Source organism: Aquila chrysaetos, chromosome 11 (assembly GCF_900496995.4).
Source record: "Aquila chrysaetos chrysaetos chromosome 11, bAquChr1.4, whole genome shotgun sequence".
Classification (NCBI taxonomy): Eukaryota; Metazoa; Chordata; class Aves; order Accipitriformes; family Accipitridae; genus Aquila; species Aquila chrysaetos.
The window spans coordinates 27,449,789-27,474,724 of NC_044014.1; positions in this window are offsets into that span (position 1 = coordinate 27,449,789).

Below are 24,936 nucleotides of genomic sequence, written 5' to 3' on the forward strand. Positions count from 1 at the left end.
TAAGTGTGGAAAATCAGGAAATTTGCTTAAAAAAAAAAATGCACTTTTGAGCTACTAAAACCCTTCTGTAGTTACACTGTGGTGACTTTCTGAATTACAACAGACTGTCCATCCAATCCTCCCTGAAAATTGCTGTCCTCTAATGCATCACAATCTGCTCCCTGGGACTCTCGGCAAACTCTCTACTTCTGCATGTGAGCATCAGAACCCCTGTTACTTGTAATGATCCTCTTGTTCTCTTCCCCGGCCGACCTCTCACAGGCTGTTTTAGCTTTCTGAGCCTGAGCAGGCTCTGTTCTTTTCCAGGAAGAGAGCAGTCTCCCTCTCCAGTGTTTCACTTGACCCAATTACTTTTTAAAGGATGTACATAGTTTGAGAATAAACAAATAAAGCAAGTATTGTCTGTGATAATCTTACAGTACAAAGTTTAATCTGAAGACAGACTATTTAGCTCTATGGAAATCATTTGGCTAGCAATCTTGTAAATAGCATTAGAATTAGTGCAAGCACAGCAGAGACAGGAGGGCCATCGGTAACTCTCTGAATTTCAAGTTTGTGATGTTGGGCCACAAGGATTAATGAAAGAACTATAAAGACGTCTTTCATTTGTTTATCTTTTTTTTTCCTGTTGATAAATTGTCTGTCAACTGGATGTGTTTCAACAAATTTGTTGATTGCAATTACTCAGCAAATGTTTGTTGTTAATGTATTTCAGGCAGTGAATTGCTGACAAACTGTTTTCTGTCAGTGGTCGTTTGAGTATTTGCTATTCATTGTTTATATTTGCAATTTGAATTGTTTTGACTGCATACACAATCCCTTGATTGAATATAGTTATTTGTAGGACCAGGTTTCTGCACTGGCTCATTGAAGTTTCATTTTCTGTGAAAATACTGTTAACTTCATTCATGATTGCCATTCTCTTTAAACTGAAGAAACTTGGCTGAAGTTCTCAAAAAAGTGAATTCAAAAGCAAACATATCTAAATACAGCTTAGTCCGTATAGGTAAGAGTTTTTTTGTTTGCTGAGCTCTTCTATTCAGTTATGTGAACAAGCAATTCCTGTGAAATTTTTGTTGTGTCTTTCTTTTAAGAGGTTACTATGTCATATCACTTTTTTCTTAACCAAAGGGTGTTTACATTACTTTTGATGAATTGTAGAGGTTAATAACTGATTTGGACTCTCTAACTTTGTTCAGAATAAGACTTTCCATCTGTCTGAAATAGGAATGTGGGAATCATGTACTGAACACTGAAGTCAGAATGGGTCAAATGCACACGCTAAATGGCTATTCAAATATTTACTGGATGAATGTACATATTTTATATCAAGTTTATACTTTTTTTTTGACAAATCCTTGAGTTCTCAAGGACTTGTGGGTAATGAATTCACAAATTGTTTAAATTCATTGAACTGAGCTGCTCTTTTGGAAAATGATGTTTTTATTTAAAAGTAAGAAAGCAGGCCTTCCAATTATCGTAATAAGTAAGCAAATTATTCTTCTACAGTTTACTTAAACCAGTTCAGTTTTGGAAAAACCAGGCTTTCAAAAACTGTGAATCCTGTGTACCAAAATTTGTGCATTTTTTCAGAATATCATCATCATAAGACTGTTAACTTTAAGTACTTTTTTATTTGATTTTACTCATTTGAGCTCTCGAGTTTGAATACTCAATCCACATTCTTGATGTCTTTCCTTGCAAAGAGAGACAGAAATGTGCTTATGTTTCAGTGGAAAATGAGGTTCCCATGTAACCGCTTAGTATCAGATGCTGGGAATTGCTGGAGCTGAAAACTCTCTGTACCACTTGTGAGGTCCACTTCCAACACATCTCAGAGAGAGCAGGCTCAAAAGTTTGTACAGAAAACTTTCCACAGCAATGTCCTTTCATGCTTTCATCAGGGTTTCAACTGATAAATATCTAAAAGCATTCTGTGTTCTTTCTGGTTTCTTCTTTCCTAACTGGATAAATCCATAGTTCTTTCCACCCCATGACTAATAATTAAATTGAACTATAATATTTCCTATTTCCTCAGTTTCCCAGAAGTATCTTCTATTTCTTTCTGTTTGCAAGTCATCAAGAACTAACATTCTTCACCCAAAACAATGAACCCTAGAAAGCCTCTGGTCTGAATAGAAAATAAGAGGAACTTAGACATAGAGCTAGTGTCAGCCTTAAAGAAAAAGATTTTAGTGGGGGTTTTTCCCTGTTTTTTTAACCAAAGTTAGTTTTCATAGTACTTTATGTTCATTTTTATTTCAGAGTTTTCTTGAAAAATACGATGTGTATACTTATGTATCATGTCAGTAAATAGTCGTATCAACTCATTTATGAAAGAGCTATAATCCTTAATTCACAAACATATTACTAGAATTTGCCAGCTTTTTGGCTGGCAGATAAATGTATTATGTAAACAAAATGCTTTATTGAGTGATGTCCTATATCTGGAGAGAGTATTAGAAATCGATAGCAACACAGACTGAAAATTAAGTAATGTGGTTAAGCACCTCTGAATGATGCCATTTTAAAAGTTGATTAGAAATAAATATGCCAATTGCTATGGAGCCTCTGTTTGAAATAGAAAGATGATTATTCAGTTTATGTCTGCAAGAATGAGACTATCTTCAGAGCCATAGAGTATCTTGTGCATGGCTTGTTCAAAAAGGACAAAAGAGTGGGCCTTTATTGACATACATGATGCAATAAGATACTGCACGCAAACTGTAAGAAACAAGTTTTAAAGAGGTTAAGAGGCTCAAGATCCCCACTATTCAGATCAACTGTGCTAAAGATGAATAAGGAAACACTACGAAGACGTAAAGTGGATGACCAGATAGGATTATTTGATTCTGCTGAGGGTACACTACTTAACCTACTAACTCAAGGTGATCAGCCAACAGAGGTGAGGTGACCATTGTAGACAGTCCAACATGGTCGGTGTTGTTTGGGTTAATTATCATAAACTCACAACAACATTTGCAATATTGAACCAGCAGCAAATTCTGTTTGACACAGAAAACAATTCCTAACTAGCAAAGATTTGGCATAAAACTAACAGGTCATGGGTGAGGGTCAGGTTTTTGTTTGGGTTTTTTGTTTTGTTTTAAAGGCTCTATTTTCTAAAATTTACACCTGCAACAATCTTTCTTATGCCAGGAGTCCTTCTGAAGTCTGTAGATTTATTTATGATTAAAAAAAAATATTCAGAGTAGCAAGAAGAATTAATCTGATCCACCAGGTACTGCTAATAGTTAAAATAAACTCTCTGGCAGTGGTTTCAGATAACCAAATGTTTATTATTATGATGATGATTATTATTATTAGGATCACCATCTTGCTTAGAGAACTGAACACTGCTTTTCCTTTGGCCGCACTGCCAGAGGTTTACTTGCAGGGAGTGCGTGCCCTCCGTCATTCTTCCCTGCTGGAAGAACTGGGATGTCAGATTAAGCCCTACTGTGATTTACTGAATGCAAAATAGGCAAGAGAAGAGATTCTTGCTCTTTTGCAGCTCCTGTTTACATCTATGCCAATGAACAAGAGAGATAAAATGTCAATATGCCCTTAAGGAAATTTGTCCTGATTTCCATTGTATAATGATTAATTTAATTCTCTGCATGAGTCTAAATACACTGGAGTTAAATGAAAAGACCAATCCTGGAAATGTGCTAAGACACCAATATTATCACAGTAATAGTAATCTTCCCCTCTACTTTTTCTAATTTGCCTAGAACTTTTCTAGGACTTTGAAACACAGGAAATCCTTGACTCTATTTACCTTTTAAGAAAAGTGCCCTGTCTCCATTGAACTTCATAATATTTTTAAGGTTCTGAAGTGAGCAAGCTTTTACTTGCACCTTACACCGATCAAGGTCTTGATGCAAATCAGTACCATAGATCTGGAAGGTTTGCCATGCACTCTCAGATTTCAGAGCTAATCCGGTACTAATATGAATATCTTTGTCTGAACTTCCATTGAGTCACACATTCATTTCTGTAGCTGTTTTTTGCCCATGTCATACCACTGGCATAATAAAATACCTATTTTGAGTCAATCCCTTCAACTGAAATAAACTGATGTACTCCACTAAAATAGGACCATTCCCCACTGGTGTTTTGACTGCATATTTCTCCTGAGTGAAAGCAAAAAGTATAAGGAAAGAATGCTAATTTTGCTTTATAAAGTATCTTGAATTTTCTAATTTTTGTTTAGTTCTACTACATTGTTTTTCCTATGCTTAAAAAACCTGAACACCTACAATCTATGGGTGGCAATAAAACCTTTGAGAAGCGTTTCTAATAAAAGAACAGTAGCCTGTGAAATGTGCTGCTGTGGTGTGCAGTAAGTTTAGTGGTTCACCTTGAACACTTCTTTTATTGAATACTTTGGGGCAAGCATGCCTGATTGTGTGTAAAAGCTTTTCATGTATGGTATGGAGACCTTGTGTGCTCCTTCCTTCCTGCCCTTTTCCTCCTCCTCTTTTTATTCAAGGATGCAGCTGCTAGACACAGAGCCATGCTCCTGTACAGTCTTCCCAGGAGGCCTTGTGAAATCAAGTTGCTCGCTGTGTGCCAGCATGGCTTTTGTTCCTTCGAAGACAGAGCTAGGAGCCTGCTTCCACTGCCAAGAATGCAGGCAGACTACGCTGAAGAAAAAAAAAGAAAAAAAAAATCCCTCTATTTTATTCACTGCACTGTTTCATCTTTTTAAGTAGCTGGCATCTGCAGCTGGTTGTGGCAGGGAAAACCTACAATCGCACTTGATGTTAATAAATGTGTTTGCCATTAAGTGGCTGTTGTAATGCTTTGCTTGTTTGCCTTTCTGTGTGCACTTTCATCCTTCACTGTTACACTACTGCTGCCTTGTAATTTGTCTCAGACATTTACATTGCTGGTTGCAGGTATACAAACCTCTTAGATCAAGTAACTGCTCAGACACTTGATAAAAGGATCTGTTTAGGGTCTTTCCTGATCTGGCTGCCAAATTCAAGCACAGCCTTGATGCATAGAATACAAACTGCCTTATAGTCATAGACCACATTTCACTTCTCCTTGACTCCTGACTGAATGGTACAAACCATTAAGGAGTTTATGTGAGATCTTTAGTGCAGCCGCTGATTTTACCAGAGCCTAACGATGTCTCCTGTGACAGCTTTCTATCTCTCCAGAACAGCTGGAGCAGCTATTCCTAGAATCCTCTGAGTGAAGTCCATATTTCAAATAAGTGAAAGAGGATCATATAACAGCGCTCTCGGTGGGATGGCAGCCATTATCTCCTCTGGAGCATGCTTGCTGTAGAGAAAGAAGGCATCTCAAAACAACACATCTGCAGTTCTTTCAGCTGTTGGGGAGATGTTTTCATATATATGGAAGGGACAGCTCTCCTCCCCTCTCAAAACTACCCCCCCTTCTTTCTCCTCTGTGCAAAATGTGCCTGATAAAGTCAGGCTTGTCTTAGAGATTGAGCAACGAAAGTGCTTGCAACAATTTGGATCCAATCTGTACATAGAAGAGGATGCAGGCTGCTCTCTGATGCTCTGCTTTAGCAGCCTGTCTCTTTTCAGCAAAGCATACAAATGTATGCTAAACTCTCAGGGACTTTAGCAGGACTTAAGCATATATTTGGTAAGATTGAGTGCTGTACTGAACAGGAATGACTTGAGTGTGCCGGAGCCTGAGTACAATGATACGTGTGAGGCAAGGGGAGGGGGGATGGGAAGTCCTGCTCACCTTCTTTCCATTACATCTGGGCAAAGGTTGTACACTGTGAATTAACAAAAGGAGAGATGGGAAGATGTGGGTCCTTTAAAGATAATCTCTCACACAGGCTCACAAATTTGGCCGTGCATGTAGTAGAAGGTATCATAGCAGGCAAGCATAAGTGGAAGCTAATGTCCTTTCTCATAGAAGTGTCCTGATTTTATTTAACAAAACAAGGAAATAAGTTATGGCATTTCCTTCAGTTGCCATCAGTAACGGTAAGCTTAGAGTTTTGTAACTGTACTCCAGCTTACAGCAGCATGGTTATAGGAAATGAGAGCAGTTTGATGGTTTCAGAGCAATATAACCAAGGTAACTGAAATTAAATTCCCTGCATTGGAAACTGAACACTTTCTGGCATTCCAGCCTGTGAACCATCTAACTTCCAGCGTTATGATAACCTCACTAATGTATGTTATTCTGGGCTGAAAGAGGATGTGCTGTTTGCAAACAAATAAGCAGGTTTGCATTGCCCCCATGTGCATTCTGCTCTGGTAATCTTTCTTCAGCTGAAGTCACTTGTTTTTTTTGCCAGGCTGGCCTCCAAGGGAGAGAGAGAGACTTTCTGTGCCTTTCAATTCAGCAGCAGCAAAGAAGCTTTTCATGGTGGAGCCCATGTAAGTTGCATGCTAAAGAGTGAATGGGTAGCTAAAATACCTCCCCAAGAATTACTTAAATTAACTTAATGACCTATGGATTAATAGTTTAGCAGTGCAGAAATATAACAAGCAGGAAACTTCTCAGACCCGTACAAAACAGGAGTATAAAAAGAGAGTCATAATAGGAGAAAATAAGGCAGAGACCACATTGTATAGTAAGGGTCTGGGGGCAGATCTACAGCCCAATGGGAAACCAGGAAGCAAGGGAAGGAGGGAAGGAAATCCACAGCAAAATGACATGCTATGGATCCAAGCTTGCCTTGCATCCAGTTTCTCAGAAAGCACCTGAAGACTAAAGCAGATTCCTCAAAACTGTTTTTCTTCCTTGCACCAGAGAACAAACCAACAGCAAGGGACCTCTCTAACGAGTGTAGAAATGGCTCAGAGAGACCTGTTTATCTCTCCTTACCTTTAGGATTCCTTGTAAAGCCAATCTTTCCAGGATGAGACAGAGTAGATAGCCATCTCCAAGCTGCAACAGTGGTAAAGGGCCAAGGGGACCTAGCAATTAGGGATGTGTAAGGGGTGCAAAAGACCAGCATCCCCAGAAGGGGATCATTACTTGCTTCTGCTCTCTCTTTTCACCAAGACAAACCTGAATTGAGCTCTCTGTTGCTATTATTTTCATTTGCACTGATATTGCTGTCCCACAAGCAGAGTTCATTTACCCAGTGTGCAAGACAATAAGACACAGAGTTGAGGTATTTTCAAATTAATTTCATTGATGCACATGGATGGGTGCCTGTCTCAAGACAGCACACCCTTGTCTCAAAAATTCTCACATTTATACACTTAACTAATACATATTCATTGTTATTTTCCTTAATGATTGGTTCTTTCTTCTTCGCCCCTCATGTAAATTAGTGCACGGACTCTGCCTTCTTCCTTCATTGTCTTCTTTTGAGTAGGTGGTAACATTTGAGTGGGTGGTATCATTTGAGTAGGTGGTCAATGAGTCAGTGGTCGCGATCGCTCCCTGTAGGAATTACCTTTTACCTACTTCTTCCCTAATCTTGGCCGTTCCAAGCGGTTCTTCAAGGTTTATTGACCAGACCACAATCCATTACCTTTTCTGACATAAACATAAAGCCCCATTGTCTAGTAGTTAGCTCCTAGACCCTAAATCATGTCTAGTTATTGTTTCCCTATTTTAAATATTAACTGAGGGGGGCTGTACACAGGACTTTAGCAGCTCCCTGGTTATTTCAATCATATTATACGTATTAATTGATAACAATATCTTATTCCAGATTTTATAGGCAGTTCAGCTTTACTGTCTGTCACCCATCCTGTTTTCATGGCATGACATGAAAATCTCCTTGTTCTTTGGGCTTATCCAGAGATCTGTAGATTGCAGCTAGATAACTAGAACTATTCTTCCATATTCTGAGAAGGGAAAGAAGAATCTTGAGCAGTGTCCTCAGGTCTTCTCTGCACTTTAACCAGGTTTGCCATCTGAGATTTTCTGACTGAGAATTTTCACTGTTCTAATTCAGTGTTTCAAGACATGCAAGTGGTAGGAAGGATATGTTTTGTAAGGTGTAATTATCTCTTTTTAGCAGTGAGCTCCTCAATGCTGCTTTGATTGTGATACCTCCACATTGCCTGATTAAATCAAAGCCAGGTTAGAGCATTAGAATTAAGGACGTAAATTAATTGTAATTACATCAGAGCCAGCCAAATTAGCGAGTCATCAGTAATATAAGCAATGCTAAATGGCATCTAATTCTGTATAATAATTAATTGGGTTCTTCCACTAAATAAGACCCGACACATTGGTCCTTTATCAATCCACTAAAGGCTGGTTAGCCTTGGGCGCTTCTGACATGAAACAATTACAAAGGTTCTAAAAAAACCCTGACATGTTTTTCCCAATTTTCATTTTAAGCTCTTACACTCTGCATTTACATGCTTCTCCTAGATTTCTATTAATTAGGTCCTTCCACTGTTGGACTTGTCTTCCTCTCTGTGTCTGTCATCCTGGACAGCCAATTGCTAAAATTATGCTGCCCACAGAGCTTGGAGAGAAAGAGTCTAACAAGCTGGAAAGGGCAATCAGAAAATGACCAGTGATGGTCATTTGACCAGAATGACCATTCAGGGGAGGGTTGACTTCTAAGGTAATATCAAAGGTGGGTAAATAAAGGTGAAAAGGAAACCTTTCTCTCTGGGGGGGTAAATGTCAAGAAAGCAAGAAATTATGTAAAGGGACATCCAGATACAGACTAAGGAACTCAAAATTTAGGCTGGATATCAAGCAGTCCCCCCCCTTTCCCCCTCCTCTTGACAGTGATATATGTGAAAATTGGAATAAAACCTGAAAGGAAGTGTTGGGATCATCAATATATAGTCTTTTGAAACCAGTCTAGAAAAAAAACAATAGCAGACATCCTGCATAGTACAGTCTTAGATTTGCAGGTGGCTGGGCTAGCAGATCAATAGGTCTTTATCATTTCTAACAGGAGCAGTTCTGTTCCATATCTGTTCTAGAGATGCGGCTGTTGGCTTCTGACCACTGGAAGTGATTTGTTTCTTGTTTGTGTGACAGATGATGAAATGTGCTAGCCAGTCTCTCAGAACTGCATGGTTGCCCTCCTGCTGCTCCAAAAGCTTTCCAATTACAGATCCTGCACAAAGAAAAACATATTAGCTGTTCTGAGACCTTGGATGTAGTCTGGATAACCTTTGTTCAGGGCAGGACCTCAAGGGAAGCAAAGCAAACCCCAAACCACCTTTGTATTCTTCAGGTCCATTGAGTTGCCAGGAAATAGCTTGGCATTGCTCCTAACAGTCACAGAGTACTTGAACAGTGTTTACCGTAATTCTGGGTACTATTGTACTGTAAATAGTATAAACCACAAAACTTTCTAAATTTTTTTCTAGTTACATCATGGATAAGTTGAACTAATGTGTTGCATTTTGAATTGCAACATTTAGTATCTGTGCCACATTTAGTATCAGTGTTCTAGAAAACTGGGTTTGGATATTAAACCCAGAATCCCATCCTTCCTGGGTGGTTTTGCTCAGGAGAACGTTACCAGAGCAGTCAAAACTGAGGCACAGAATTGTTATCTATTCCGTTTTCCACTGTATTCATTATTAGCCATTTACAGATATAGGAAGAACTAGAAAAGCCAGGGTTGTTTACTGTTAACTTACTCTGCACAACACATCGTTTTTCTCTCAGAGTGCATCTGGATTTGGAGACAGCCAGTAGGGTGGTGTCACCTGGTGAACTCAGAACTCTGGAACAAGCTTCCTGCCGCGCTGCTGTCCTGCTGAATGCGGCAAAGCTCACAGTTCCCTCTGCCTGCTCGCAGAAATGTGTATCCCTGACAGAAATGATGCTTAAAAGGAAATGGACCTGTAATGCAGAGATTCAAGGAAAGTAGAAAGAGGAGGATCTGGAATCAAGCAGCCTGTAGGGAACAGTGTCTGGAGACCACTTTTAGAGTGTGTGAGTTGGTACTTCTGGGAGAAGTAGATTGCGCAGCTTTGTGATAAGTGCTGTGGAGTGTAGCACGTTCTTTAGCAGCTCTGCGAAGGTGTAGGTTTTAGGCAGATAGTCATTTTACAAACAATTGGAATGGTTAAAGTCATTACCTCCAACCTAGAGCTTGCTTTTGCCTATCAGTCATTTAAGGTGAGTTTAACCTTTGTGTCTGACTGCACTGAAGCAGATTAGGGAGCACTCACACATTCTTTTCTTCCAGCTAAGCAGCAAGAGAAAGGAAAAAAAAAAACTGATTTAAACTAAGAAGTAATCAGAACAGCAAATTCAGCTCCAGAGAAGGACACTTGAATGTGTCCTTATGTGCATTTTTTTAATGAGGTGCTATGTCAATAGGTTTAACACAGTGTGCGAAGTTAACTGTCTGTATGACTTTATGGGTCAGGGGACTTTGTGTTTTGCAGATGTAAAACTAAACGCCAACATGCTTCTGCGTGGCTCTATATTGCCATATGTGTGTCTAAGAGTGCCATCTCTAAAGATAAAAATAGTGCCTCTGACTTTTAATGTGAGTTATACAGCTGACTATCACTACATGTCCTGCTTTTTTCCACAGAAATTTTTCCTTACCTTTCAAAACAGTTAACTGAGATTTGATGAAAAAAGTAAATAGTACTGAAAAAATACTTCCTATAATAATATATCCCTTGTCCAGCATCTGACATTTTCTATTCAATGTCTGTATTTAAAGCTAACAGTCAACTGGTTTTATTTTAAAATATTTCTGATGCGTTTTATCTTTTTTTCTCTTACATTCTTTTTAACATAACTCAATGTCATTGTGCTTTTCCTGTACTATTCCTTATGGAGAAGTGCTCTTCATGTTCACTTATGCTATCGCAAGACAGAGTATCTTTGTAATACATTTGCATAATTGTCAGATATCATGAATTCAGGAAAAATCATAGCTGGGGTGAGACCTGCTCCTATTTGTTCTACATGATTTGCTGCAAAGATTGCTTGCTCCTGAATTCACCTAAGAGCATCCTACTTTTAAAACCTGCCAGTGCTAGTTCTGCATGAAGTAGAGACAGTGTTATGGGATCCAGTGACATTCATAGCCCTGTAATCAATTACTTGGCCACTTGGCCAAAGATCTGTTGTACTGTAAATGTTTATACGCTCAGAGTGCCTCAAGGCCTGCATAATCATTTAGCATACACCATTTGGTCCACAAGTGTAGCGTGGCCTTGCTTACAAAATATGTTCATGATGGCAATTGGTAGCAGCATACTGCAATGTTCACGGGGTAATGGAAACGGTAAATTTAGTTGTGGGTATGACAGAATAGGTGAGTAATCTGGGAATCTTTTAACCAGAATGTTTTCTACTGAAATATATGTTCCTATGGAAACATATGTGAATGGATGGAAATATGTGCAGGCACAGACACAGCTATACTAGAAAGCATATTTTTATGCATTTTTAAAAAAATCTAAAAAGACTGATCATTGAAATTCCTATTAATTGAAACACTGAATGCCCTGTGTTTAAAATATGAGAGATGTTATAGCATATGTGTTTGGGAAACACAATGTGAAAGGGATAAAAAGGTTCAGGTGTGCTGCAGAGCACAAGAGTGAGAGGAAAGTAGAAAAAAACCTATCAATAAAGAAGATTCTACCCCTAAGTCAGATTTCTTAGTGCTCTCTTCGCTTGCTAGCTGCCTCCTTCATTTCCAGCGTTATGCTGCTGCAAAAACTATTCTATAACTACTTGCAAAATGAAGAAAAGGTTTGTTATGTTCAAACTATCTCCGTGTGGCAAGCTCTCAAAATTTTCTGTCGCACAGTATAAAACTCCCAGATTGAAAGCAAAAATCTCTTGCTTTTTAAAACTCATTTCTTGACTTTTTGGCACTTAACTAATGTTTATCGACATGTGGGGTTACCAATAGTGCTCTTATCAGTCACAAAAGAAGCAGAGCAAACAAATTAGAGATAGAAAATTAAAAGAAAAGAAATACATAAGATATACAGTTTTTCTTTGCCTAATATAGATGTGGACAGGTGAAAAACTAGATCACTTCTGTGGGGATGAATTAGTAAGGTAGCCATAGATAACTTGATCAGAAAAGCTTGAAAGCGTTCTCACAGTGAGGAACCATTCCTGTTGAAACCCACTGCAAACTTTTATTAGGGTTTCTGGTTCTGATTTGATAAAGCAGACCACAGCTGGAACCCTCTGTTCCAGATGTTCACTGGTTGGCAATGAAGTTGCATCTGTAATATGTTATCCCTTGTGGCTGGTACAGTGTACAGTCAAGTGTAGTGATATTAGGAACAGTTGGTTGGGGCAGGATGTCCATACCAGGCATGATCCCTTACGTCTGGGAAACTTCTATGCTGTTTAGGTAAGCTCTTACGCTTTTCACAAATTGCTTTAGGAGAGCAAGTCAACAACTCACTGTCCCAGAATCAGAAGAAAGCAAAGGTCTCTTAAAACAATTTTTTTTCATACAGATGAGAGCCAGAAATTCAAACACATTATTGACTTACCTGTGTCATCTTGGGAATGCTTTGCCCTCAGGTGCATCCTGATGGTTCAAATAAAGGGCGAAATTTGCATTATAATGAAAAGATATTCAGAAATTTTGAAATTAGTGTGAACTCAGCTGATTTGAAATATGCTCTCAAGAATTAGTTCCTTTTGAGATATCTTCCTGTTAGGGCTAGGTTGGAATTCAGCTGAGCTGAAGCACAAGGTTTGGTTTCACAGACTGGTGGTGGTAGGAATGTTTGATTGCTTGGTCAGGATTTTTAACAGATGAAATAATCCTCCTAATAGGACACAGGGCAGAACTACTGGATACAGAGAAAAAGTTTTAAAGGTCTGAAAGCAAGGTTTTTAAAGGTACGACATTTTCAAAGGCTGGATTTACAGGAGGGACTTGGATTCAGCACTCAAAAAACTAACTTGCAAATGATTGACATAAAGTCAACAGCATAGGCCCAGAGCCTCAAGGGGCTTCAAATACTTGATACTGAACTTTGACAGAATTCATGCTGCTCAACCCAAGAGTACAATTCCTTCTCCACCACAGCCCAGGTGTCTTGTTCTTCCTAGATGTGCATAATGAACATGCTGCTTCTACTCATACCAAGAACTTCCTCTATCTTTTTAAACTATTAAATGTCTATCTTATGGTTAACCCATTCAAGATCCTCAAACTGTGCTTTTCTCCGCCTACATTCCCAACAGGTTGTTTGTTAGAAGCACTGAACAAATGTGCATTGCTAGGAATGAAGAGGGAAGTCATGTTCCCTTTCCCTTAAAAACACACTGAAAAGAAGAGCTGATGGCTGTACTCTTTCATATAGTGCTTTAAAAGTCCTTAAAAACTACTGGGTAAAATGGATGAAGAGTTGGTGTCCTTCTGTGTTCTGTGAGGGGTTGTATGTCTTCTGAGTAGGTAAGGTGAAACAGATTGAGGAAAAACATCTGATTTGTGATTTTTCTTCTGGGAGTTAGGTAGGAGATTAGGTAGTTTACCTGACAATTGCTATGGCTTTTGACAGTACCATCAAAAATTAAGTGTTTCTCTGCTTGTCCAGGGTTTACAGGAAACTTTAGTGCTTTTGAAATGTATTTGTCACTAGGGTTAGATTGGGATTGTTGGTTTTTTTAATTTTATTTGTTCTTTACATATGCATCTAACAGAAGCAATTGGCAACCTGCACTTAAGTGGGGGTTTTATGCACTTCAGCTATTGATTTTTGTAGGTAGCAGGCATGTATGTGCTTACACCTTTTGAAAACCACACTTAGAACCTCTATAAACCTGTCCTTCAAAGTGCCAAAATAACTTTGGGAAAAAGGATTCCAGTTCCTGGTCAAATAAATAAATATAATCCCTGGGATTTACAGCACATAAACACCTTCTGCTTTACCTTTGCTAAATGCTTTATTCCTCCATTGGCACTTTCTTTTTGTATCGTGCCAAGCACTAGGATTTAATCGTGAATACTTTTGTTGTATGAGGAAAAGAATAGTCGCTTGTCATTAGCTGCAGAACATAAAGAAATAATCTCTAACTTGATAATGATTCTGCAAATAATGTAGAACCACTTCATGTTGGTAAAAAAAGTACAGCATAGTCCAGGTTTCATGGTAATTCCAGTATAAAGAAGTAGAGCATCAAAGCTTGAGTTTACTGTGGTTCACTGTATTTTATTCCAGTGTTAAATACCTGTCCTCCTGGCAGAAGCAGCCTGTTTCTTGGCATCAAACTGTGCCTAGACTAGCACAAACAACTAGTACTCACAGGAATAACAGTAGTGTCTTTTGATTCAACCTTAGGAGGGCTGGGCAAATTGCCACAGATTACATTTTAGCAAGCCAGGTAATAAAAAAAACATTTTTTCAGGTCTGCTGTATCTGAACGTCAGCAGTTATTGTCCTGCTCTTAACAATTAAATGGAAAAGTCTTGTTATTCTAACACTTTCATTTCAGGTGCCTGTCTTTTCATTACTATGGAAATTATAGCTATGAGCAGTACTATTAAAAAAGGAAATGCATATTTCTGAGTTTCAGATGGCTCCTTAAATTACACCACTTCAAGAAATCTCTCTCTCTCTGGTTCAACACAAATTTATTTTATATGTAAGCAAAGAGAAATACTGCATTAATGTAAATAGTTAACTATGCATAGCTAAGACTACCTTACACTTATCCTCACTTTGGATCATCATCCATCTGGTTATCTTAAAATGTTTTGTAACCATAAGTACATTTCACATGACCTGAGACATTTAGGACACACTTTACAGAAGCTCAGGTGAAGTCGCTTGCTCAGATTCATATAGGAGGTCAGTAGCAAAATAAAGAATAGAATCCTCCAGTCCTCACTCCTAGATCTCTGCTGTAACTATTAAAATCTTTTTACTTTGCAGCAATTTTATTTCACAAGACAGTATATATGTGAAAACTTGGAATCCTAAGTTTTCCAAATAAATAAATACAATTATACTTAATCCTTGTGGTGTTGGAAGGGATGAATCATGGTTTGCAGACACTGTATTGTTGAGTTTTTTCCCATCATTACTAACATTCTCTTGGGAAAGGCTTGCCTCATACATATTCAGATGTGCCACATCCCACATGGTCCTTCAATTTAAACCACATTTTTCTTCTCTTCTTTCTGCACCATGCTTGTTTTGTACATAATTGTGTACAATAACGACTTTTGGAATTGTCCCTGGCAAATTGGGATTATAAACAGAAGTGAAAGCTGCAGGGACATGTCTTACATATTGCTTCAATCTTTCACTTTCTACATAGGGTATCCCTCCTAAAAGGTAGTAGAACGTGGTCCAGTGGGAGTCTTTTGTTCCCTGCTGGGAAAGGAATTTGAACTGTTGTTTGTTAATATGATGTGCTACATAACTGTAACAAGGTGAAATGTAAGAAAGAGGGAATCCCACAAAAAAATCCTTTTGGATGCATTTTTGTTTCATGAACTGTTGAAGTGACTGAGATGGGAGGGGAAGCTTTCAGATTGGGGGAAAGACGTTCGTGTAGTGAAAGAGCTGGGATAGATCTCAGGAAATTTGCTGTCTGTTCCTGCTTCCTGTTATTGTAAACTTGGGCAAGTGACTTCATCTGCCTATGCTGCAAGTGTGTAAAATGGAGATAACCACTTCTTTTGTCTGTCTTGCCTGTTTCATGTCTGAGCTTACTGGGGAAGAGACACTTATGCTATGCATTTTCTGAGGAGAGACTCTTCAGTAGGGTCCTAATTGCATCCAGGTTCTCTGAGTATTTCTAGCTGTGACAAAAATAATAAAAACTCTCCAAATTTCTGCAGGGCTACACAGTGCGTTTCATAACTGACTGTCTTATACTGTTGTAAGGCCAGAAACAGACAGCGTAGTTACATTTGGAGTCTGTATAAGAATCCTGACATATTTGGTGCTTAATTTCTTTCCCTGATGAGCTAAGACTTTACCTTGTTTATGAAAACTAAGTGGAATCAGAGCGCTGAGTCCTATGTACATGCACACAACATCATTGCGCTCCCCAGCTAGGTTCTCCCCAGGTTAGGTACTTTTAGGAATCTTCCTGCTCCTCCCTATGATAAGGTACATAGCTGACATTAACATTAATGAGAACTGCATGCACGCTTGGAGGAGAAAATCCATGCCTCTGGGCATATTTAATTGCTATCAGACGAAGACTTCTTCTGCATAACGTAGCGTATGCATAGAACATGGTAATAAAACTGAGAGGCAAAGGACTTGTTTGGGAAGGCGTGTACATTGCTCTGTGGGGAAGCTCTGCAGAACTTGGAAAGCTCTGCCAACATGGAGAGAAACATAGATGGCAAGCCGGAGGAAATGTCATATTTGGGGAGCACATAGGCTATAGTACATCTGTAACTGATAGTTTGAATTTCCTTTGTAGTATACAATCAAGACATGCTGCTGAGAATGATTAGCTGCAGAAGCAAATGCTAACTTTTTTCTTTAAATCTCTTTTCCTTCCTGCATGAGGCTTGGAGGTTGCTGAGCTGCTTCTTACTCTGACTTTCCAGTGACCTTGCATTAGGTTGTAGTGAAGAGGAATAAACTGAGTGAAGGCAAGATTAAAAGGCGTATCATTATATTTGAGGGAGTGGAAATTGAGTGCTAGGAAAGTGCAGAAGGGTCTAGTGCCTGTGCTCCAGTCCTAACTCTGACTTCCTCTGTAACTAGTTTGATTCACATTAGATTCTACTCTTCAGAATAAAGCAAAGTTTTATATTTTTCTTTTTAATTTTTCTATTCCACGAAGTACTGAGTAACTTTTCCCAAATAAAGACTGAATGTAAGCATATGATTAGCAGCAACAATTGAAGCAGCTCTTTGACTTCAGGTAGTGGGGTAGATGGCTTCTTCGGGAATACTCATTTGTCTAAAACATTTTTCTGGATAAAAGGCAGAGCGTTGAACTAACGAGTTAAGGACAGTCCTTATGGATGGCTACATTATGGGACCTGTGTTCTGAGGGATGAGTGTACCCTGAGGTATTGTGCCACACTGAGTTTCTCCTGAAGTCTTCTGGAGTTGAGGGCTTCACTGGATCAAAGGATTGAATGTTATACAATGAAGTCAAACACAGAGAAATGAATATAACTTGATCTAAAGCACATTAAAGACTTCTCTCTCTGTCATTAGAAAGGTTAGACCACCTCTTATGTCACAGGTACAAAGCTTTCCTAACAGTAACATATTTACCTATAAAGAAAAACCAGGGACTTTTCAGCCATACTGTGTTTTAGTGCCAGTATACTGCCCTGAGATCTCTGTACAAGTAGGAAGAGGAAGACACAACTGTGGCCTCTCAACACAACTTTAACTTGCAGCGACTCTGAAAGCTGTAGGGCCAATGGCCATTGATACTAGTTAGAGAAACCTTTTGGCAGCTGTAATTTATACCATTTATGTTCAATGCACAGTTAATCTATGAAGTGTAGGAAAATGAAGGCAATTTAGATCCATCCGTCCATAAAATAGGTCACCAAAGAGCTGGTTTAATATGGCACTAGTAAGAGCATGGTCTCAATGAGATAATGCTGGAATGTGATCAGATGAATGTATATAATTTCGTGTAAACAATGGAAGCAGCTTTTAGTGGGATTTCGTAAAGAACGACATTGGATCAACAATGAGCCAGTTTCTAGACCATTTAATGAATACACTGTGTTTAATATTGGGAATGGAAGTCTGCATATGCCTGTAGCTGATTTCTAATTAAAGAATAGAAGGTTCAGCTGAGGAGCAGAACTGAGAAACGTGCATTCAAAGCATTAGGAATAGCCTACTCATTTAGTGATGCATTATTATACTTCTTTCTCTTGGATATCTCTTTAGTTTTCTGAAGTTAAATATGATACATATGGGAAATAGATTGAAGTACATTAATTGCCTTATTCATCACATCATTAAAATTATAGGTCTTGCTGCAGACTAGCTGCAATGTCTTATTGTGTTTCTGGTACACATCATTAATAAAAGCACTCCTGCTAGTGGTATGCAAAATGTACTTTCTAAATAACTGTACAGTGATTTGGGGCTCACTTATGCAACATATTGCTACAAACTATTGTAATACCCCTGGCACTTGCTTAAACTCATTGGGCTAGTGATGGAATTAATGAGGCTGGTGCTGCTGCAGTATGCTGAGCACGCTCAGCTCCTTCGCTGCTCTTTGTCTGCAGCGGGGCTCTTGTCTTTCAGAGCTGGCTGCCGCTCTGTCTCCAGGGCTGAGCCTAGGATCAGATAATGAACAGCATATCAGTGCAGCGGAGGGGGTAGGGGGTGATGGGAGAAGACTTATTATTCCTTCACTCTCAAACAAAACAAAATCATTGAACTGTCAGGGTCATTAAGGACCCTGGGGTTGTCATGGAAACGACCTTTGGGGGTTTATGGCTGTTAATGCATGAGTGACTGTCTGTATTATATGTGTGTGGAAGGGGTCACCGTTTTCTTGGTGGCTTCTAAAAAAAGCTGGATTGTATGGCTAATGTTCAGAAAGGAATCTCTGTGCTCCGTGGTGTGACTAACTATTTTGAATGTAACAGACTTTGAAGGGGAGGGGCAGGAATGAAAAGCTTTACAGACAAATATTTAGACAGAAACATAATTACTCTTGAATTTTGTTTCAGTAGCAATGCAACTTTATTTCCAAGTTTCAGGAAATAAAGTCACATTCCCTCATCTTTTTAGGGCATTTAGAAAAAAACCCTGAAAGCAAATAATTTTGCTTCAGATTATTTCAGGATAGGAATACAGAGCACTACCTAGGAACTGGCAATACATTTTAGAGTTGTCACAGCCAGAGATAAAAAACGTTAATGTACACAGCTAATAAAATCTTCCTCATCCTCATACAGACTTCCTGTATGACCTTGGGCAAGTCATTTAACTGTTGGTCCTGTTAACGTCAATGCAAACCATCAATTGACCTCCAATTTGTAATAACAATGTTTGTTGAAAAGGAAGGATATTTGATTTTAAGAACATGGTTTTAAGGCTATAAGTACCCAGAAAGAGAAGTTATGGTAGAAGTACACCAAAGAACAATTTTGCCTAATTTTTTACACTCTGAACTGGAAGTCATCCTGGCATTTTGCTTTGTCAGCCACTCTCTATTGGCTGAATAACAATTAGATGCTTATACCTCAGTTTTCAGTAGAGACTACAGCCCTTGTCTCTATATGAAGAGATAAAAGAAGGAGGAGGGGGAGACAAAGAGGCAGCAAAACAGGGATAATATTAATGATTCCCTTTACAGGCAGTAAGGAAATACCAACCACCCAGAAGCCAGAAATGCTAAAGATGAGGAACATTGGTAGTAATTTTTTTAAAGTCACTTTTTTTAATTGTATGGCACTTAATATCTATTCAGTTTGACTCTTCAGATCTTTATTCCTGCAAAAAGTTCTGTGTTCACCATATATTAACAAAGGAGCTGGATTCTTCTTCCCCTTCCCATTTGTTAGATAAATGAGTGTGATTGCCAGGTTAAAACTGGACGTAGAATTTTACTTAACCCATGCTGCAGAGGAGGAAGCCTAAGTTTGGCCATGCTGAATCCAGAACCCTTGATTTCACAGATTTTTTTTTTAGTTATCTCAGGAAAATCACATCATCTTTCTTGACTCTCACCTTTCTTCTGTAACGTAGAAATATTCACACTTGTGTATTTCATACATACCTTGTATTAAAGGTCATAAACTACTCAGGTAATACATCAGAAGTACTGCATACATATCCCTGACAGTGAGGACAATAGTATGATGCTAAACACAGGCACTTCAATGGCCTCATAACCCATCTTCCCTCCTATTTGTGCAGCCTCAGAAGTTTCTCAAAGTGGTTGGGCACAGCAAGTACAATGACAAAGCTGCTGAAGACCATAATCTTATTAGTTGTATTGGTGTGCTTGGTGTATTTCAGAAACTTTGCTCTCTTGTAATTGCACTGGTTACAGCACATCTTTGTTAAATAGCTTAAGAAGGTAAAAGAATATCATTGAATCACTGAATCTGTTTGAGCTACGGTTGAACTGGAATAGTTAAAAAGGAACTGTTTTTATTTATGGTGGTGGTGGTGGTATTGAAAATATTTAATTAAACTAAGGGAAAAACATGTTTGACGAGAGTCTTACCAGACTTCCATTCCCCAGACTCTTTAGGGATCTCTATATATCTGCTGCTAGCGTGGGATTTGAGGCTTTCTGGCCAAAATTTTCTTCAGTGTTGTCTTGCAATTTTATATCTTCTTGTACTGAAGAAAAAATGAAATGTGAAAGCTCAAGATTGAATTTAGTCAAGCTCAGTGCCAAATTTGTTTAAATGCAAAGCTTTGCATTAGCCCAAATTCCCATGAAATGGGGCAAATACACACTGAAAGCTTGTAGGCTTTAAGAAGTGTTGATTTGACATGTGAGCCACCCATGATACTGGTCATAATATCTTCTTGGTATCTTGTCTCCCCTCCTTGTTTCTTTGTCTCCTGTGTCTATTTCCGCTCTTCCTGCTCCTCCAAGTATTCATTGTCTCTGCTTCTCTAGGATCTCCTCTCCCCTGGCACCGCATTCCGCCACTATCTGCAGATTTGGAAAGTTAGAGAATTAGAATAGGTTACTTTGCTCCTCTCTCAACTGAAAATAGCACATTAGCTAAGAAATGCGTATGGAAGTCCATCTTGAGCACCTTGTCATGCTTAGTTTGTTTTCTCTCATCTTGTATTTACTGAAAATTCCCACCGATCACCTTAGAATCACAGAATCATAGAATGGTTTGGGTTGGAAGGGACCTTAAAGATCATCTAGTTCCAACCCCCCAGGCATGGGCAGGGACACCTTCCACTAGACCAGGTTGCTCAAAGTCCCATCCAACCTGGCCTTGAACACTGCCAGGGATGGGGCATCCACAACTTCTCTGGGCAACCTGTTCTAGTGTCTCACCACCCTCATAGTGAAGAATTTCCTCCTTGTATCTAATCTAAATCTACCCTCTACCTTGATATCAAGGCTAAAGAGTATGTTGGGTTTTCTTAAATCTGGAAGATATAGTAAATGTCTAGATGTTTGTTGATCAAATATATTCCCAGCCTAAGACCAGCCTCTGAAATCAATTTTTCTGTGCTAGGTAGACTGAAAAACGTTTGATGTACATAATTCTTATTAGATTATTGATTGTTGAGAGACCCTTAGTATACCGAGATCATCAGAAATCACTTAGAATCTAGACTCCCTCCTGACAGATTTTATTTATTATCTCTTGTAAACATGGTTATAGAAATAAACACAGACATAAAGAGTTAGAGAAATATTCCTTTGTCCACTGTTCTACAAGTTTCCATATATATCAATGCATTAATTTTCTGCAGCCTCCTCCTGTTCCTGCTATTTTGGGTCAATGTGGTATCTTTTAACAGTTGAATAATGCAAAGCATAGTGTATTGCAAGACTTGTTTTGCTTTTGACAGTAATATTTTCCACTCAGATTTTAGTTCAGTAAGAGAGTTTCAGTAAAGGGCTCACCAAGATAAAATCTGAATCAGGAGAAATTGGTTAGAGCCACAGCTACCGCTGATGTAAACTGGGCTAGCTCCATCCTGAACTACATTCATTGACACCAGATTAGGATCTTCATTGCTATTGCACTTGCATGGCAGCCCAAAGGGATCTTAGCACAGGAGTACCATACAAACCAACCAGGATCAAAAAAGGTAGATGATATTAATTTTCTTCCTCAGTCTACAGGGATTACTTTTGTAATTACACCAGGTTCTGAAATGCCCTTAGATTTGTTCAGTGCCAGGGAATCAGAATTTACATCAAATGCTGCATAATTCATATGGCACGGACAGCAATTATGAGTTAATTGAGGGGTGTAATGTTTAAAAAAGGACACATTATGAAGAACATCAGGAATGTTGGAATGAAAAAAGGCTCTTCAGCCCATTGAGGCTCATTTCTTTTAATATTGTTTTCTTTAAAATGGTACTGATAGTCTTTGGAAGGACATGAAAGAACCCTAAGTTCCCTGCTTCTGCACCATTTCTTCGTCAGGCAGCATCTGAGACACTATTCTTTCTGGGATAAGTAATTCCAATGTCAGGTATGAAATTATTCCTTTCCATTTTACCCACTGTTTTAAAATGTGTGCTTGATTACCTCTCAGTAGCAGCCATAATCTTAAAATCAGATATATTTCAGTTAATACAGTCCTCTTGATCCTTTCTCACCTTTCAGATTATAGGGATTAAGTACTATAAACTATCTATACTGTCATTGCTTTTGTTCCTACAGTCAACGGAGTCGTCACTTTTCTCTGTACCTTCTCACATGTTATAATATCTACTTTTGTACAGCTGGCTTGAATGGTTCACTGGTAATCGGAACAGAGTTTCTGGCCTGTTTCCATGCCTTTGAATAATGAGGACATTTAGCACTGTTAAGAAAATGTTTGTGTTTTGCATTTCAAGTGTTGCTGTGCCAACATGCACTATAGGGGAATCCCACCTCACCCACACAAAGCCAATGTCATCAGGCTTTCAAATAGACTCTTAGTGGAGGCAGGGAGATGAAATTCAAACATCCCAATCTATAGGCAGGTCACAACAGGGCTGTAACAAAGGATCTTGACATCTGTTATTTCATTCTTGAGGCTGGAAAAAAAGATTGGGGCCACCCTGAGCTACTGGGCTGGTCCCTAAGATTCCTTCCTTAAGTTGCCTCCCTACTGCCTCTGCCGTTCCAATTTACTCAGGTCTGAAATGAAGTTCCCACTTGTAGCGTGCAGGATGTGTGAATTTACATAGTTTGCCAGATCATAATATCCTCTGCTGCTCTATTGTCTACACAAGCTGATAGGAAGGGCCTTTGTTTTCATATGAACCCTCTGAACCTACCATTTGACAAAAACGCAACTCTTAACAACCGAAAACAAGTGCACATTTCATTTTAAAACTTGAGTATGTGGCAGAGAGCCAGGTTTTGTCCAAAAGAAACAGAATCAGATGGACTGAGTCCATTTTGAAGATGATCTGTCACTTTTTAAAGAGAAATCAGATTTTTTTAAATTTTAATTTGCATTAAAAATGTTCACTGAAAAGAATACAGACCAAAAGCATACTTTTTTATTCAAATATTGTTGGGTTTTTTCCAAAAGTCCATTTAAAATTGTGATTTAGCAAAAGTCTGTGAAGTAATAGTTGAAACATGATGTCATATTCAACAGAGAATTTATCCATTCAGCAATGGAATATACAATTGCAAGTATTTGCTATGATAATTTGAATTACTTTTAATCTAAAATATAACATATCAACAAGTCCATACTGAAAACCGGGGGTAATTTCTTCATCTATGTGAGAATAAATCAGTAACAGGGAAAAACAAAGTGGCTAAATTTCCTCTATGAGTTATCTGGTATAAACCTTTCCCTCCACTGTAGCTAGGCACTGTGCACGGTACAGCCTGTAAGGCAGCAAAAGACGGAGAATTGTTGGATACACTTGGAAGACACAGGAGCTGAGAAGCGAAGGAGAGAGAAGGCACCTCAATTAGCTTAATTTAGTAGTATAACCACATCACACAGATGGATAATTATTTCATGACTGTTAGTGATCCATGCATTGAAAAAGACGAGTGCTAGCTGCCTGAAACACAAGTGGGTCAACTCTCACTTATCATCAGACTCTGCAGCGTAATTGCCTAGGACTATTCATGGGGAGTTTCTCTCTCACCTTGTTTCTGTACTTCTCAAAATCCTCTTCACTCATATTATCCTGAAAAAAAATAATTTAGGAGCCAATGTTTTTACTATACTCTTCCCTTTTTAAATCATTCATACAAATTCTAAACGCTGCCTATTTTAGTTCAAAGGCCCAAGGCATCCTGATGCCTACCTTTTTTCTCCCCAACATGAGTGTTTGCTTTCCTGTTATTCCCTCCAGGACAGTACCTATTTCTTACTGAGATTTTTATCTAAACTCAACCCTTGGCTCCCAGATTTCTCTAATAGCTTGTTTGAAGACAAGGGAAATGTGGTAGTTCTAATCTTCCTGGCCTTCACTACAGTATTTGATATGGTGCCACAAGGGAAATTATTGGTGAAGGCAGGAACGATGGGGATTAGTGCAAGAACTGTAAAGTGGATAAGGCAGCGGCTAAAAAGAACTGACAGAGGGTTGTGCTGAAAGGGGAAGTAAGGCTACAGGCAGGTAGGTCCTCAAGGACCACCCTTAGGACTAATCTTAATATTTTCATTAATGATCCAGTCACAGAAAATAGACATGAGCTAATGGCAGCTGATGAAGAGTGGATAAGGGAGGCATTGCCTACAAGCAGGAGGATACGAATGTCACAAAAGAACTGGATGCTGGTTTGTATTAATAGAGGCGGGATTTAATTCAATGTTCAAATTGCAAAGCAAGTATTCATACTATAATCTAGAAGCTATACAAATGGAAACAATGGGGGAAGGAAAAATTCTGGGCCTTTTATTTGATCACAGTGGAACTATGAGTCACCAGTGCAATACAGTTGTGGAAAAGGTGTGATCTGAAGGTGTGTCTGGAAAAATAATTCATCTGGGCAAGCACCGATAGCACTGCAATAAGTTCAAGTACATTGGTCTCTTAAGAGCAAGAAAGATGATTTCAAGATGTAACAGAAAATGTTCCTCCATAAAAGAAGAAAAAAAACCTTGATTTGTTTAGCCTAATAAAATGATTGCTCTTTCTGCTACAAGGAAAGGCCAGAACAGAAAAAAAGGACTATTTCTCGTTAAAGATAACACTGATACAAATACAACTGGGTATCATATGTTTTAGAAATTAGAAGGACTGTTCTGAAGCAGTTGTCCTAGAATAGCGAAGGGGTTAAGAAACTTTGGTGGCTTTTAAATGAGGCTGGATAGCTAGATTGCTTTGTGATTGATATAGACTCATCTCTGAAACAAAGTCCCTTCCTGTTTAAGATCAGCACCATAACACCATTCTACTA